The 13,887-nt window shown below is 36.9% G+C and overlaps 1 protein-coding gene across 1 annotated transcript in view; it reads right to left on the reverse strand.

Annotated features, from left to right (window-relative positions):
* LOC132154943 (cohesin subunit SA-1-like) overlaps positions 1 to 9,327 on the reverse strand; it is a 40,104-nt gene extending 30,777 nt beyond the window's left edge. Inside the window, exon 1 of the mRNA XM_059563683.1 lies at positions 9,175 to 9,327. The gene's annotated coding sequence lies outside the window, so the exon portion shown is untranslated. The remainder of the gene's footprint in view (positions 1 to 9,174) is intronic.
* Positions 9,328 to 13,887: the final 4,560 nt, after the last annotated feature.

Genomic DNA, 13,887 nt, shown 5'->3' on the forward strand with positions numbered 1-13,887 from the left:
GTTGACATAGTTTTTCATTGGACGCATGGACATTGACCTCAACAACAAAAGATATGGGAATACTGATGCACTAAAAAATCAGCAATCAAAAATGGTTGGCTATACAGCCCTTTTTTTTTTTTTTTGGCAAAACCACTGACCGAAACGGTGACATTTAATTTCTTCTTCTCATTGTGACCGTGTCAGCATTTTTCCCATGCACAAATTATTGATAAGCTATAACAGATAAACCTTCCAGCAGAGAGGACACACTATATTAGAGTAGCAATATGTCAAGTCTGTTTGACTGAAATATCAGGCAGCTTGCTGCTACGATGACTGGTTTAAAGGTGCAGTAAGTGGTTTCTGAGAAACGCTGTTGAAAGCCAATCAGACCGACCAGAACACACTTCTAGCCAAACAGCAGTAAGGGGTGTGTCCCATAGATATGAATATGTATGCTTAAGATGCCCCATTCAAAGGCTCCAAACACGTAGATGTGGCCACCATCTTGGAACAGTTAACTTGACGTCATTCACCATACTGTATCTCACAGAGCCATTGAGCTGTTCTGTGCAGGAATGTGACGGTGAATGACGTCAAGTTGACTGCTACAATATTGGCCATATAGTCGCTAATGAGGCATTTACATATATGGCGTGTCCACTCATAATGTTGGAGTTGGCGGAACTATTAAGATAAGGGTGTGATGTACCTGGTCTCATGGCATAAACGTACCTTGTGTCACTTTTAAGTGAGATGCAAAATATGTACCAATAAGTACATATCACTGCAGTTTCCAAAATAAATGAAAACTAGAGGCAGTAAAACCCAGACACCTTTTATTATGACTTCAAAACAATATTAGTATGCTGGGGGATTTGAAAACTGATGCTTCTGAACGTTAGCATCGCACATATCCAGCTTCATATCTATGGGTTTTCATAGATGGTAGGTTTGTTTGGTAGCTCATGGAGTATGAAGATGTACTTGAGAGACAAGGGTTCGAATCCCGTGTAACCACGGTTCGACAAAACTAGGGATGTTCATTTTGGTTATTTTTCTTAAACGACAACCAACGCTCGTTAACCGATTATTAACCGTTCACCGACAAGATTATTTTAAATTAAAATTGAATTAAATTAGTAAGGATAAGTGTCTCTGACCAGTTAAAAATAGTAACATTTGTTTCCTGGGGATTAATTTTACATGTGCATAAAGCAACAAACAACAGAACATGAGGATTCACATGGTCTTCATATCACATCACGCACTTGCAGCGCTCCTGTGAGCGGAGAAAAACATAGTAAAGCTAGGCTATATATAGCGAATAAATAGGCCTATTCAAGAAATATATTTTTACTTGTATAATAAATTACGAAAATAAACAAAAGGAAACAGCAGAAAGTGGCATCCTATTTTTCTTTAGACTTATTTTACACACAAAGATTGTTTTTATTGTGAATGTACAAAAATAAATTAAAAACATTTACAATTCCAATTATCTTTATAACTAAAAGGAGAAGTTGCTTCCACTGTAAGAAGGCAAAAAAATCAAGTGATTGCGATGGCGCTGCATGTGCGCACGAGGATAAGCTTTGCTACCTTGACAATGCAGCCTATACATTATCATCCTAAAATACAGCCAGTCAAACAGATGGAAAAAAAACCACACTGCTCAGTTTAAATTAGGGGTGCACCGAAATTTCGGTCGCCGAAAATTTCGGCCGAAAATGGCATTATCGGTATCGGGCCGAAATAAAAAATCCAGCCGAAAATGTCAACCGAAAATGAATGTCAACCGCGCCCCTCCCATCCGTGCGCTAGCATTTGTTTTTCACTCACGGTCAAGCTGTTATCACTCGTCACCCACCCCTCCCCTCCGTGCTCAAGCAGGTTTCGCTCACGGTCGAGCTGTTTGCACGCATCTGCAAAGATTAAGCATGTCAGCGGTATGGAAGTATTTTTAAAGGAAAACAAACTTGCAATATGTAACGTTTGTTCTGCAAAAGTCTCAAGAGGGGGTACGGTGCCAAAAATCTTTTCGACACCAGGTTTGATACAAAGCTGAGCAACTTTTTTTTGTTAAAGAGAAACCTGACACGTTTCCTTAAACAGCAGTCAAATTTTCAGTTTATATAGTTACATTAAAATTTGCGTAGCACTGCACAACTGTGTTTCCTAATGCTACATAGGCTTAAATGTTGTTTACAGTTTGAGTTTGGATTAAGTTCTATTGCTGTTTTTGCACTGTTGTTTTGCATTGTTTTGCACAGAAATTTAAAATGCAAGTAAATAATTGTTTACATGCAGCAACAGAATAGAGGCCCACTGCCATTTTGTGATTTTTGTGTGCAGTTATTCAGATAATTTTGGATTGTTTTTCCCCCACAAATGTTAAATTATTTTATTCAATGGAAGAAAGCTTGAAGAATAATATTATTTATTTATTGTAAAAAAATATTTTAGGTTTTGTTATGTAACTGTAAGTGTTAATAAAAGTTTGATGATTATTCTATTGGTTTGTGATTTTTCATTTCAGATCCATTAAAAATTAAGCAATACGTTTTTAAAAAGCCATTTTCGGCTTCAGTTTCGGTTTTCGGCCAAGTCCATCCTAAATTTTCGGTTTCGGCCCAGAATTTTCATTTCGGTGCATCACTAGTTTAAATATGTAATAAAATCTGTGCTGTTAAGTGTTATCACCGTACTGTCATGGTGTTATGCAAAACATTTTGTTTTAGGCCTATTTCTGAATGAAATAATAAAATGTGGCTTATTAACAGGCTATGACGTATGTTTTTTTCCCTATTTTAACAATGCAGCAAACCTTTTTAAATATTTTGATACATTGCTGAAAATAAATGACTTTTTAAACCGTTTAACTGATTGTATTAATCGATTGGTTTATTGTTAACCGGTTAAAATGAACATCCCTAGACAAAACAGTTCAAATTTACATATAAGGAAGTTGAAAATGGACTGTTGCATCAACAAATACCATTTTATTTCAGTTTTGCATTTGTTAACACTAGGGTAGGTTTAGGGTTGGGTTTGGTGTAGAGCATATTTCCAACCCGACAGAGCATTAACTTCTAGCGAATCTCAACAGCGTTTCTCAGAAATCCCTTACTGCAACTTTAATATATCACCCAAGAACAAGACAGTGAGTTCAGTTACCCAGTAACTCAAAGTTTCGATAAAGATGTTATTTTGGTGCATCACTATATTGGAACAATTTGTATATGCTTACCTATACATTTTCAATAATTCAACTCAAATTGTGAAACTTGTGTATTAAATAAATTCAATGCACACAGACTGCAGTAGTTTAAGTCTTTGATTCTTTTAACTGTGATGATTTTGGCTCACATTTATCAAAAAACCCCACACTGAATGCACACTGAAGCTAATAAACAAAGGCAGACTGTTGACTCTAGTGTAAAATCACTTTTCTAGGTGTGGTGTGTGAACGCAGCTGCAGCTCTGAGGCTGATGTATAATGACATTGTGCTGGCTTCCTGCTTTTATTCTGGAGGGTTTGTTCAGCAGAGACACCAAACACACATTAACTGTGAAAAAGAGACGGTCCTGAAGACTGAGAAAGACATTTCCTATTCTCTAACACACACACATACATACAGACCAGCAGCTGGTGCTGTATGTGAGAGAGACCACAGTAATAACTGATGAGACCGAGCCACTGGGAGCTTCACTAGAGGCTAGCAATGTTTCTCACCAGAATACAACGCACTTTACCATTAAATCCTTTACAAACGGCAGCCTGAACAACAACAAAAGCACTTTAATCCTCACAGCAATGAGTCTGCGCCGGTCACATGCATCTGAATGGGACAGGCCGAGTGTTTTTGTGTTGGTGTCACTGCGGCAGCAGTCATGGCCGCCCCGCGGCAGGCGATCACAAAATGGAGACTGGAGGAGAGAGAGGGAGGAGAGACGTCTTACTCTCAGAGCTGCTGCACTTTAACAAGCTTCAATCACATTCTGTTACAAGACAATCGTATATCCATACTGTCAGATGTATCGGAGCAGTGTGCTGACAAACTGAAGATGTCAGGTGAAATAACTGGTAAAATCTCACAGATCTGGCACAGAGTTACTGGAAGTACACTGGTGCTCCTTTAGTTATAGTTGCTTTTATGACCCAGTGGTTGAACATTATTAAAACTAATATTCATCTTTTTCCTTTCCTATATTCATTATTTTCCACTGCATAATCATCGATTTTTCCCCAGTGAGCTCATTTACCAAGGAGAAATGAAATATGAAATTTACAATGTCATTTCCAGTATGTTATTATAACGCTGTAATGACACTGTAATGGAAATGATTCTGTGATAGAAGTAGGGCTGCAACTGACGATTATTTTGATAATCGATTAATCTGTCGATTATTTTTACGATTAATCGATTAATCGGTTTATGTACTTATATTTTAGTTTTTTCCATTTTTTCCCCAAGTAAATTATTAATAAATGGTCTTTATCCTTCAGCATAGATTTTTAAGATATTTTAACCTAATTGTGTTAGTAATCCTTTGTCGAACTCTTCTGCAATCAGAACACTGACCCATACTCTAGCAAATTTCACAAGGAGATTTAAAATAATGTTTTCACCATGGCAGTCCTTAGAGCTCTAGTAGTTTAACATCCCGAACGAAGCTTATTAAGGAATCTTTCAGAACATATTTTCACGAAGAATAAGGATAAAACAGAATAAAATTGCAGTGCATTGTATTTTATTATTTACTGGGAAACAGCTTTACAGCTTTTGCTGTGAAATTGTAAACAATCCTTCGAATAAAGTGCCAGTGACATGAAACCTGAATGGAACTCACATTTTAAAGTAAAATCCATCAGAAGGTTGTCCAGAAAAAAAAATTGGACAGTCACACACAAAAAACCTGCTGTGTGAAAAGAGCAGTGAATACTTAGAAAAAAAGTGCATTTCAAATATCTTTAAACATTTACCTCTCTCATTCAGTCATAATTAGGCTGCACGACTGAATTTTGAACTGGTAAACGACAAACTGATCTCAGAACATGTTTGTAAAGCTTTAAATGTTAACTGTTAAAAAGCAATGTTATCAGCTTTTACGACTAAACATTTGCAAACAACATTGTACTGGAGAATCTGCACAAATAAGTCTTAGGGGCCGTTCACATATCGTGCCTAAAAACGCGTGGCGCTTTCTCCTTCTTTCCAAAGCGCTCGGGCAGAAGCGCCCCTGAGGCGTCTGATAAGCAACCATTACGTGCTCTCTCCTTGAAGACGCGGAAATTTCAGCAAAGGATAAATGGATTTGCAGCTCAAAAAATCACTTGCAGTAGCTCTGCTACTAAATTTATTTCAAAATGGAAATCCATATACAACTATGATCAGCTGTTCCTTTCATCTTGATTGAGCTTTTAACGTTGTTACGGGAAAGGATGAAGCTGATTGGTTAGTTCTTGTCACATGACCCGCGATGCGCTTGCAGCATTCTGAAAAGTTGAGATGTTTTTAACTCGATGCGGTGCGGTGTTGGAAATAACGAACTTGAGCACGCAAAAGACGCAATATGTGAACGTCCCCTTAAACAGTTCAGTAGTGCAGAGTTTACAGGTTACTCTTCTTTTTTGAAGGCTCAAAGTAAAGTACTCCCAGTCTCCCACATCCCGCTAAATGCTGCAGAGACGCTGTTCGGGAAGCACGTGACATAAAACGAGGCCAGCTATTGGCTATTCGCTACTTCTCCGTCTGTACTGGCTGAGTAAAACCTCCGATGGCTCATTACTGCCACACTTTGGTCACCGCAGATTTGAAATATGCACGAAATGAGCCGCTTACGGCAAATAAAAGTTATTTAGCAACGAATCGATGACTAAATTAGTTGACAACTATTTTAATAATCGATTTTTATCGATTAAATCGATTCGTTGTTTCAGCTCTAGATAGAAGTGACACAAGTAGAATTCTCCTGTAATATTTCATGTGTGTTCACTGTTAGAAAGGCTCATTACACAAAATAAACAACTTAGAATGTGAAAAGTGTGTTTTAAAAGAGTTTCTTTTCTAAAAGTGCCCGTGGTAGAAGAAATATCCATTCACAAATCAAATAGGCCATTTCTGTTCATTTAATTCACTTTTTTCAATGAAAACCAATTAATATTTCAACCCCAGCACGCTATATTATTGTTAAATCACCTCAGGTGCATTTTCAGTTAACTTGGAAAATCATTTTTGCACCAATTTTGTATAAAAATGCCATCTTTTGGCAGTCCAAAAACATGATTTGAAAATTGAGGATGATAAAATTCAATAATGGAAGGTCTTGATGGGTGCAAAAAAAAAAGTGTCAGAATAAAGCTGCAGATATTTGACTTCGTATAAGTTTAGCAACGTCTGCTTAAAACGCCTTTTTCGTAGTTCAATCAACCAACTATCACTGAAACTGCCTCGTGCTGAAGAGATTGATACAAATTAAATCAAAGAGGACAGTACTTCAATAGTAAAACAGCCTCTTTTGTTTATTAATATGGCATTTGTATCATCAGACTGAACCTTTCAACTTGTTCACTCTCTTCAATAGACAGACTTTGGCCTCAGGTCTGAGAAAGACTTTGATTAACTGCCAGCAAACAATCTGCTTCGCCGAACACAAAAGCCATTCAAAATAAACTATTTTAGGTAAAGCAAATCTCATGTTTATCATTTTGCATGCTAAAAATACCACATGTACAGAAATTCTTCAGCATATATATATATACACATCCTGTGGATCTCGTGAAATCTCAAGCACTGATGCAAGGAAGCTGGAATTGAATTTTTGCATGATGTATTAGCTTGAAACCTTATCATAAATCATCCAAAGCTATTTGGCATAGATCATTTTTAATATCTAGCCTGTTGTATTTTGTAAAAGTGAGCTCAAGGTGATCATAAATAGAAGCTTACACAATGAAAGAGCTTGAGTTATAAATAATGTATACACACAGACTAATGCCAGATTCATTTATTTATCTATATCTAGATATTAAAGACAGAGCAAGACTTTTTCAAAGATTTGTTGATTTTTCTGCATGTCTGGTACTAAAGGAAACCCTGCTGACATCAAACAGATTATTCTGAACAAACACAAGTGAAAGCACGCATGAATTCTCACTGAGATGTCATTATGACTGTGCTGTGAGGACGGAGTAATGGTGAACAGATGGAGATGTGGACACACAGTGGGTTTTGGCTGCTAAAGGACTAAACACCTCTAGATCAGACATTAACGCTCTTGTTCTCCCTGAGACCAGAGTCTGAACATCAAGAACATCTTTTAGTTTCACACAGCAGGATTATTATCCTTTCAATCCATTAGGAAAAAAAGATGCAAAGTAGGAACTACACGGTTGACTTGCTCTAACGGTCTCTAGTGCGTCAGGTATATATTTCACAAACTGAACTGGAGTCAGTTTCTTCAGATGGTTTGTTTCATGCCCACACTTTTAACCACAGGATATGCTATGCTAGGTATCCCTGCACAAAAATGTTTATATCATTTGCACATCACCGAAAAAGTCAGCTAGTGGTTTTCCTGACGGCTGCTCGTCTCAAAGTGCAACACACGTTATAGCAATATTACAATACTGACATTTAAGACTGAAGAGAAGCCAGCTATAAGATTTTAGTCCAGTGATTACAGCATGACATTTGTGTGACAATGTACATACATACATACATATATAAAAACTTAAAAAAGACAAACATAACAAGAATAACCAGAAATTAAGTCACAAGTAACTGACAAAAATCTGTCCAGGCCTGTCTAAATCTAAGAATACAAACACAAGATGTTGTTTTTGATGATCACATGCCAATGAGGTTTCAAAGCTAAAATAAATAAACTGAAAAGTGTTTTAAGAGTTTATTTTCTAAAAGTGCCTGTAGTTGAAGAAATAACCATTCAAAGGCTATTTATGTTCATTTATTTCACTTTCATTGCATTTTCAGTTAAATTTGTATTAACACGTCTCAGAAAAAACCTCAACACTTTCAGAATAACACTTACCGCACCTTTTGACAAAAAAAAGTTCACAATTACAGGATGTTTTCAATCATTTACTGCAATAAAAAATCCCCCCCAAAATCAAGCTGAACATTACTAGAAAATATCTTTCCATGTGTTTCCAATAGGTTTTTATCATTTTAGTAATTTCCGTGATTTTTCTGTTCATTTTTAAAACTATTAACTTTTATAACTTTTCAATTTTTCAATTTCAATTAAAAAATTTTTTGCTCCTCTAAAATTGTCAAGTTTTTCATTCAAATAATTTTATTTTAGCTTAATTTTAGTTAATAAAAACAATTTTAATACTTTCATAGGATTAAGTTGACTTTCTAGCTTAACCCAAGTTGATTTGCTGAAAACCTGTCTGAGTCAAACAGTAAAATAACAGAGGTGAAGTGTGGGCTGACTGTTAAATTTCAATCATAGACTGTATTCAATACTAGTGTGATCTTCCTTCAGTCTGAGAAAGCAGAGATGAAAACAAAACTCACCCCTCCCCCTTCACACACACACACATTTACCCACTGAAGTCTCTCACATATTTCTCTATTATAGCAACAGTATTAACGTTACACCTGTCTGGCTCCTTCTTCTCTCAGCATCTCTTACACGGAGATTAATCATGTTATCATGACTAAAGCTCACCAGATTTCATTTTAAACCTGTTGTTGTCATGCCTGAAATAATGTTCTGGCTTTGACAGATTAAATAACAGCACCTTCATTATGTCATAAGAAAAAAGAAAAAAGTGTGTGTGTGGGGGGGGGGGGGGTGGTCTTGAGAAACAAACCAGCATCTAACTTACTCAAGCCTGCAGCAATCTGTGTTTGCCATAAACTGATATTTAGATAATGAGTGCATCTCAAAACATGCAACAAAACCGATGCAGCTCTGCAGACACATATGAGTTTAATTACATTTCTCCATTAAAGAAAGCGAGTCTTTTCTTCACGATCGAGCCGTCTGAGCTCTCAGAGCCGCAGACGAGCCGCTGCAGCCCGGCTGCGGGAGTGTGTCTCTGGCCTGAGGAGAGGAGAAGCCGCCCATCCCCCACCAGCCCCGCCGTCCTCCATCTTTAATATCCGGACCCGCTGTCCTTCACACACCACTAACAGCACACAAACGAATACAACTCACCTGGGATGCTCATGGCCGCAAAGGTCGGCGTTCCCGCTATTCGGAATTCGATAAAAGTTTTGCTAAATATGGATTTATTAATTGAAAATTGGACCGGGAGAAGGAACCGCGCCTTTCAGAAGAGCAGCAATCCTAAACCGCCATCTGGTGGCATTTTCCTCAATCGAATGGCGCGTGCTGACACCAGAGCCCGAGCGCCCTCTGGCGGACACAGCCGAGAATAGACGACGCACAGCGGGCGGCAGGGGGAGGCGGAGAGACCCTCACCACCAGGACAAGCATGTCTGCAGTTTAGGCGCTAAAATAGCACCGATTTGGTGCTGATGTGTTTCTTCTTTGAAAGACAAGTTATTCGGGCTTATAGGCGTTAAAATTGTAGAATTCTAAAACATAATTAGTCAACATTATAAACTGTATTGCTATATTTCATTGGGTGATTGATGTTTCAGGAGCTTTATAAATTGTAAACAGCTGCAATACTTTCTCAGAATTGTGTCTGAATGTTGGCTCTTGTGAATATATAGACTTATATGTATTATAATAATTTTTATTCCTTGTAACTCTCCATAAATTTGTTTTCACTTGCATAGCATATTGAATAATCTGTTGATTTTTTTCCAAGTATGATCATGTTTAACTTCCTTTTTATGTCTCCCTTTTTCTGATTACTTAAACTGAATCTCGTCGACTGCCCTCGTGCACATTTTTTCTATGAGAAAACAACATATTAAAGCTCTCGGTCTTTACTAATTGACTAATCTGTAGTGACCTTTGTGTAATTGCACCAGGGGTCTAGAGTGTAATGGGTGGTCTTCACACTGAGAAGGCCTGGAGCTGTTGTCTGGTCCACATCGGCCTCTCATCTTGTAGGACTGATGAATCGTTCAAATTAAGAGAAAGGTCTGAATTACAATGAAAACAACCCATCAGGCCACCTCAGATGCTGGGGCAAACAAAAACATAAAAATAAAAATGAGATGAAATGTATTTTCTTCATCTGTTCTTTCTGTGCTGTTTGCCTACAAAAAAATCAAAATACAAATGTGTGAAATGAAAACAATAGCTTATGCTGACAACCAATTATCCAAAATTGCACTGCATGATAAGGATTACATTGATACAAAACAATGCTGGATATGGTATGAGCTGCAGAACACATCATTTTAAGACCATGCCAGCTTATTACTCTCCTCACAAACACAGAAGATCAAAGAGAGCACTTTTTATTAATCTATACATGCATATTCTTTGCATTTCTATTTCCTGTTCCCTCCCCCATCTGGATTTATCAACTAGTCCCAGTGTTGTTTCTGTACACTAGAATCTCTCCCCAGCAGTGGCCTTTGTCAGTCTGATAGATTCGAGACACTCTAACCCAATTAGCTGACTCTAGATTTACGAGCAGGACAAAGGAGAATTTACTAGGCCTCATTCTTCTTCCAAGAGACGAATGATGGAAATGGAAAAGGGTGGAAAGTGTGAGTCACTGAAGGGAATGGGTCTATTGGCACACATGGCTTCTGTCACTAAACACACACGTCTGAAAGATCATTATATATAGGTCTTCCTATTCTGATCTCAAGCCATCTTCAAAGATGATATTTAGCGGGGACTCATGCTCCCACCTCTCTCATAACGTCTATGTCTGTGTAAAGTTCGTTCGGAAATCAATACTTCACTATCACAGTCTTTCCACTGAACACTATTTCTGCAGACAGACACATGCTCGAAGGAAATATATAATATAGACAGGAATAATGAGACTCTTTTGGGGACAGTTTTATAAACACTATTTTAAGACTAGTTTGACCAATTAGCAGTTAGACAAAGGGTAATCAGTCTTACTTTTCAGATTTCACTAAGACCAGTTTACCTTTATTTGTAACTGAAATTAAAACATTATAGCCAGTTTTGAAGAAATAAATTAGATGTCTAATTATTAAGACGAGCCTATGCAGTTTATGCAACTGGCCCTTGATTAATAGCACCAAGGGGTCTCCATTGGGAATCGTCCACCAGCAGTGATAACATTTAATATGTCTTTAATATGTTTAGTCATAAAAGTTTAGTAGTATTTTTATTGTATTTAATATTTCTTTTATATGCTTTTCATTTATATTGCTTATTTATGCATACTGTATTTAAAAAATGAAAATTGACATTTCTGGACTATTAAAAGTAAAGAGATAAATTAGTGTTGTTACTGTTCGAAGAGTTTTGCTCTCTTTATACGTCATGATTTGCTGCCGAACATTTCACTACTGTATGTAAATGATTCTTCTACCATGCCATGTTATTGTCCAGTTTTAAATCACCATATTTCACAACTAATGAATTGTTTCTTAGTCACAATCACATGTCGCAGAAGGTTCAAACAAAGCCGTTCCCTGCAGCCACTGCAGATGTTTGCACTGATTGCTGCTCTCCTCTTTGTCTCCAGAGCAACTTGACATAAGGGATGTATTTACCCTGGCCTAAAGTACTTGAAGATGCCTTATCCCCTGCTTCAGTTTCACTGGGACACATTTGGTGGGAGGGAGAAACAGCAGGTGGAAAGGAATATAACAGTTTTAACTGACTCACAGGTCAGTGATGAGCTAATCAAATCATTTCTTATCCTGCATGACTACATACTGTCATAGAGACATAGTGTCTATTATATTCAAAATGTATCACATGTCTATTTAATGTTGAAAGAGCACTCTCTTAGACTTTAAATGTTTACATGTAAATTGTGTGTATATACAGTGTACATATAAAACTCTTTAGATATAAATTACACTTTTTTTTAAAAAACTTTTTTTTGTAACTTTTAAAACCCAATTATCATGGACATTTAAATCACCAATTGGATTTCATGTATCCTTTTCTGTACATCTCAGCACAAGCAATTGTCGTGACTCTTGAGTAATTGCCTGATTGCTCAATCAGTTTTAATGCTTTTTAATTGCTAATCATGGTTCCTCTTAGCAAGACATTTTCACTTAGACAGAATGTTCAGTGTTTGATAAGTTTAGACATCTGCAAGTCTGAACAATCTTTAAAGCTTTGTCTCTGAACAGCTGTAGTTGAAAGAGTTATAGATTGCACTAGCAGTCTCTAAAGGGATGTTTTTCATCATTAACCGCCATGATTTTCACCTTTCACAGCTATATGGATTAAAATATATTGTGCTTTGCTATGTTGTCATCATATGTCTATAGAGAATTTGCATGTACAATTTACATAAATAATGCAGGGGGGAAAGGCCACTGTCTCATACAAGCATTTGTCACAAAATATTTAATGCTTTAGCTGTCCATAAATTCACATCTGTGATTCCAGTGAAATTTTGCAGGGCCATCATTACTATGAGAAAAGGCTGGCACAAAACAACTCAGCGTGATGTTGTCAACATAATGTCACTCCCTTAACCACACAATTTTCCAGCAAATGTCTTTGAAGCAAGGACAGCTAACAGCAATCATGTCCGGCAGCCTAGCTCTATTTTTAAAGCACAGTAACCTTGCTGTGAGCTCTTACAGCCGCTCTTTGACTTTTCCTCCCCTTTCGTTGGTATCTGTGCTCTGTTGCACCAATAAAAAATGGAGGAGGTTGAGAATACTCCATAGACAGTCATAGTCATGATGGGCAATCACTGGCTGGTCAAACCGAGCCAACGAGCTTCATCCCTCATTCATAGCCGTTTATAATCTTGTTGTCAAGGAGTACTTCCAATTAGTGGTTTGGACTTGACGCTTGGGTTTGCTTGGGACTTGTATGATGTGTTTTCTCAAGATGCAGGTGAAAACAGGATTATGAGAGAATCTGAGAAGATGGTAAAAAGTTGAACTGAGAACAGGGAGCCTAGAGCTTTTGGGGGCCTAATGAAACGGCCTTTTTTGGGGCCTGATAAACCTAATAATGTCACTGGCATCCAAACCAGTGCATGAAAACATTCTGTTTTATTATAGGCTTGCCACAGTTATGTGGTCTGCCGCTTTATATGCTCAAACTCTGAACCAGGATGGATTCTGATCAGCTTTTATCATTCATCAGCTACAAAAAAAAAAAAAAATAATTTTAAATATGATTCCTATGTGTCGTTATAGCTATCATGTGGACTTTGTTATTTTCCTAGAATTAATGCAATTAAAACTTTATAGTTATTGTTACAGTTATCAGCCTTTGTGTTAGCCTTAAAATGTTGTACAGTAAACTGTTTATTGTTTATTATTAAAAACTGTTTTTTTTTTCATTTTTCTTACACATTGTACATTTGAATTTCCTGAGTGATATTTCTTTATGAAATAATTTTCAACCATTTTATTTGAGAAAAGTCAAAAAAAAAATTTGCTTACTAATTTATACTTTATTGTATAGAACTAGATAAACCACTTACATACAACCCGAATTCCGGAAAAGTTGGGACGTTTTTTAAATTTTAATAAAATGAAAACTAAAAGACTTTCAAATCACATGAGCCAATATTTTATTCACAATAGAACATAGATAACATAGCAAATGTTTAAACTGAGAAAGTTTACACTTTTATGCACAAAATGAGCTCATTTCAATTTTGATTTCTGCTACAGGTCTCAAAATAGTTGGGACAGGGTATGTTTACCATGGTGTAGCATCTCCTTTTCTTTTCAAAACAGTTTGAAGACGTCTGGGCATTGAGGCTATGAGTTGCTGGAGTTTTGCTGTTGGAATTTGGTCCCATTCTTGCCT

This window comes from Carassius carassius, chromosome 12, assembly GCF_963082965.1.
Source record: "Carassius carassius chromosome 12, fCarCar2.1, whole genome shotgun sequence".
Classification (NCBI taxonomy): domain Eukaryota; kingdom Metazoa; phylum Chordata; class Actinopteri; order Cypriniformes; family Cyprinidae; genus Carassius; species Carassius carassius.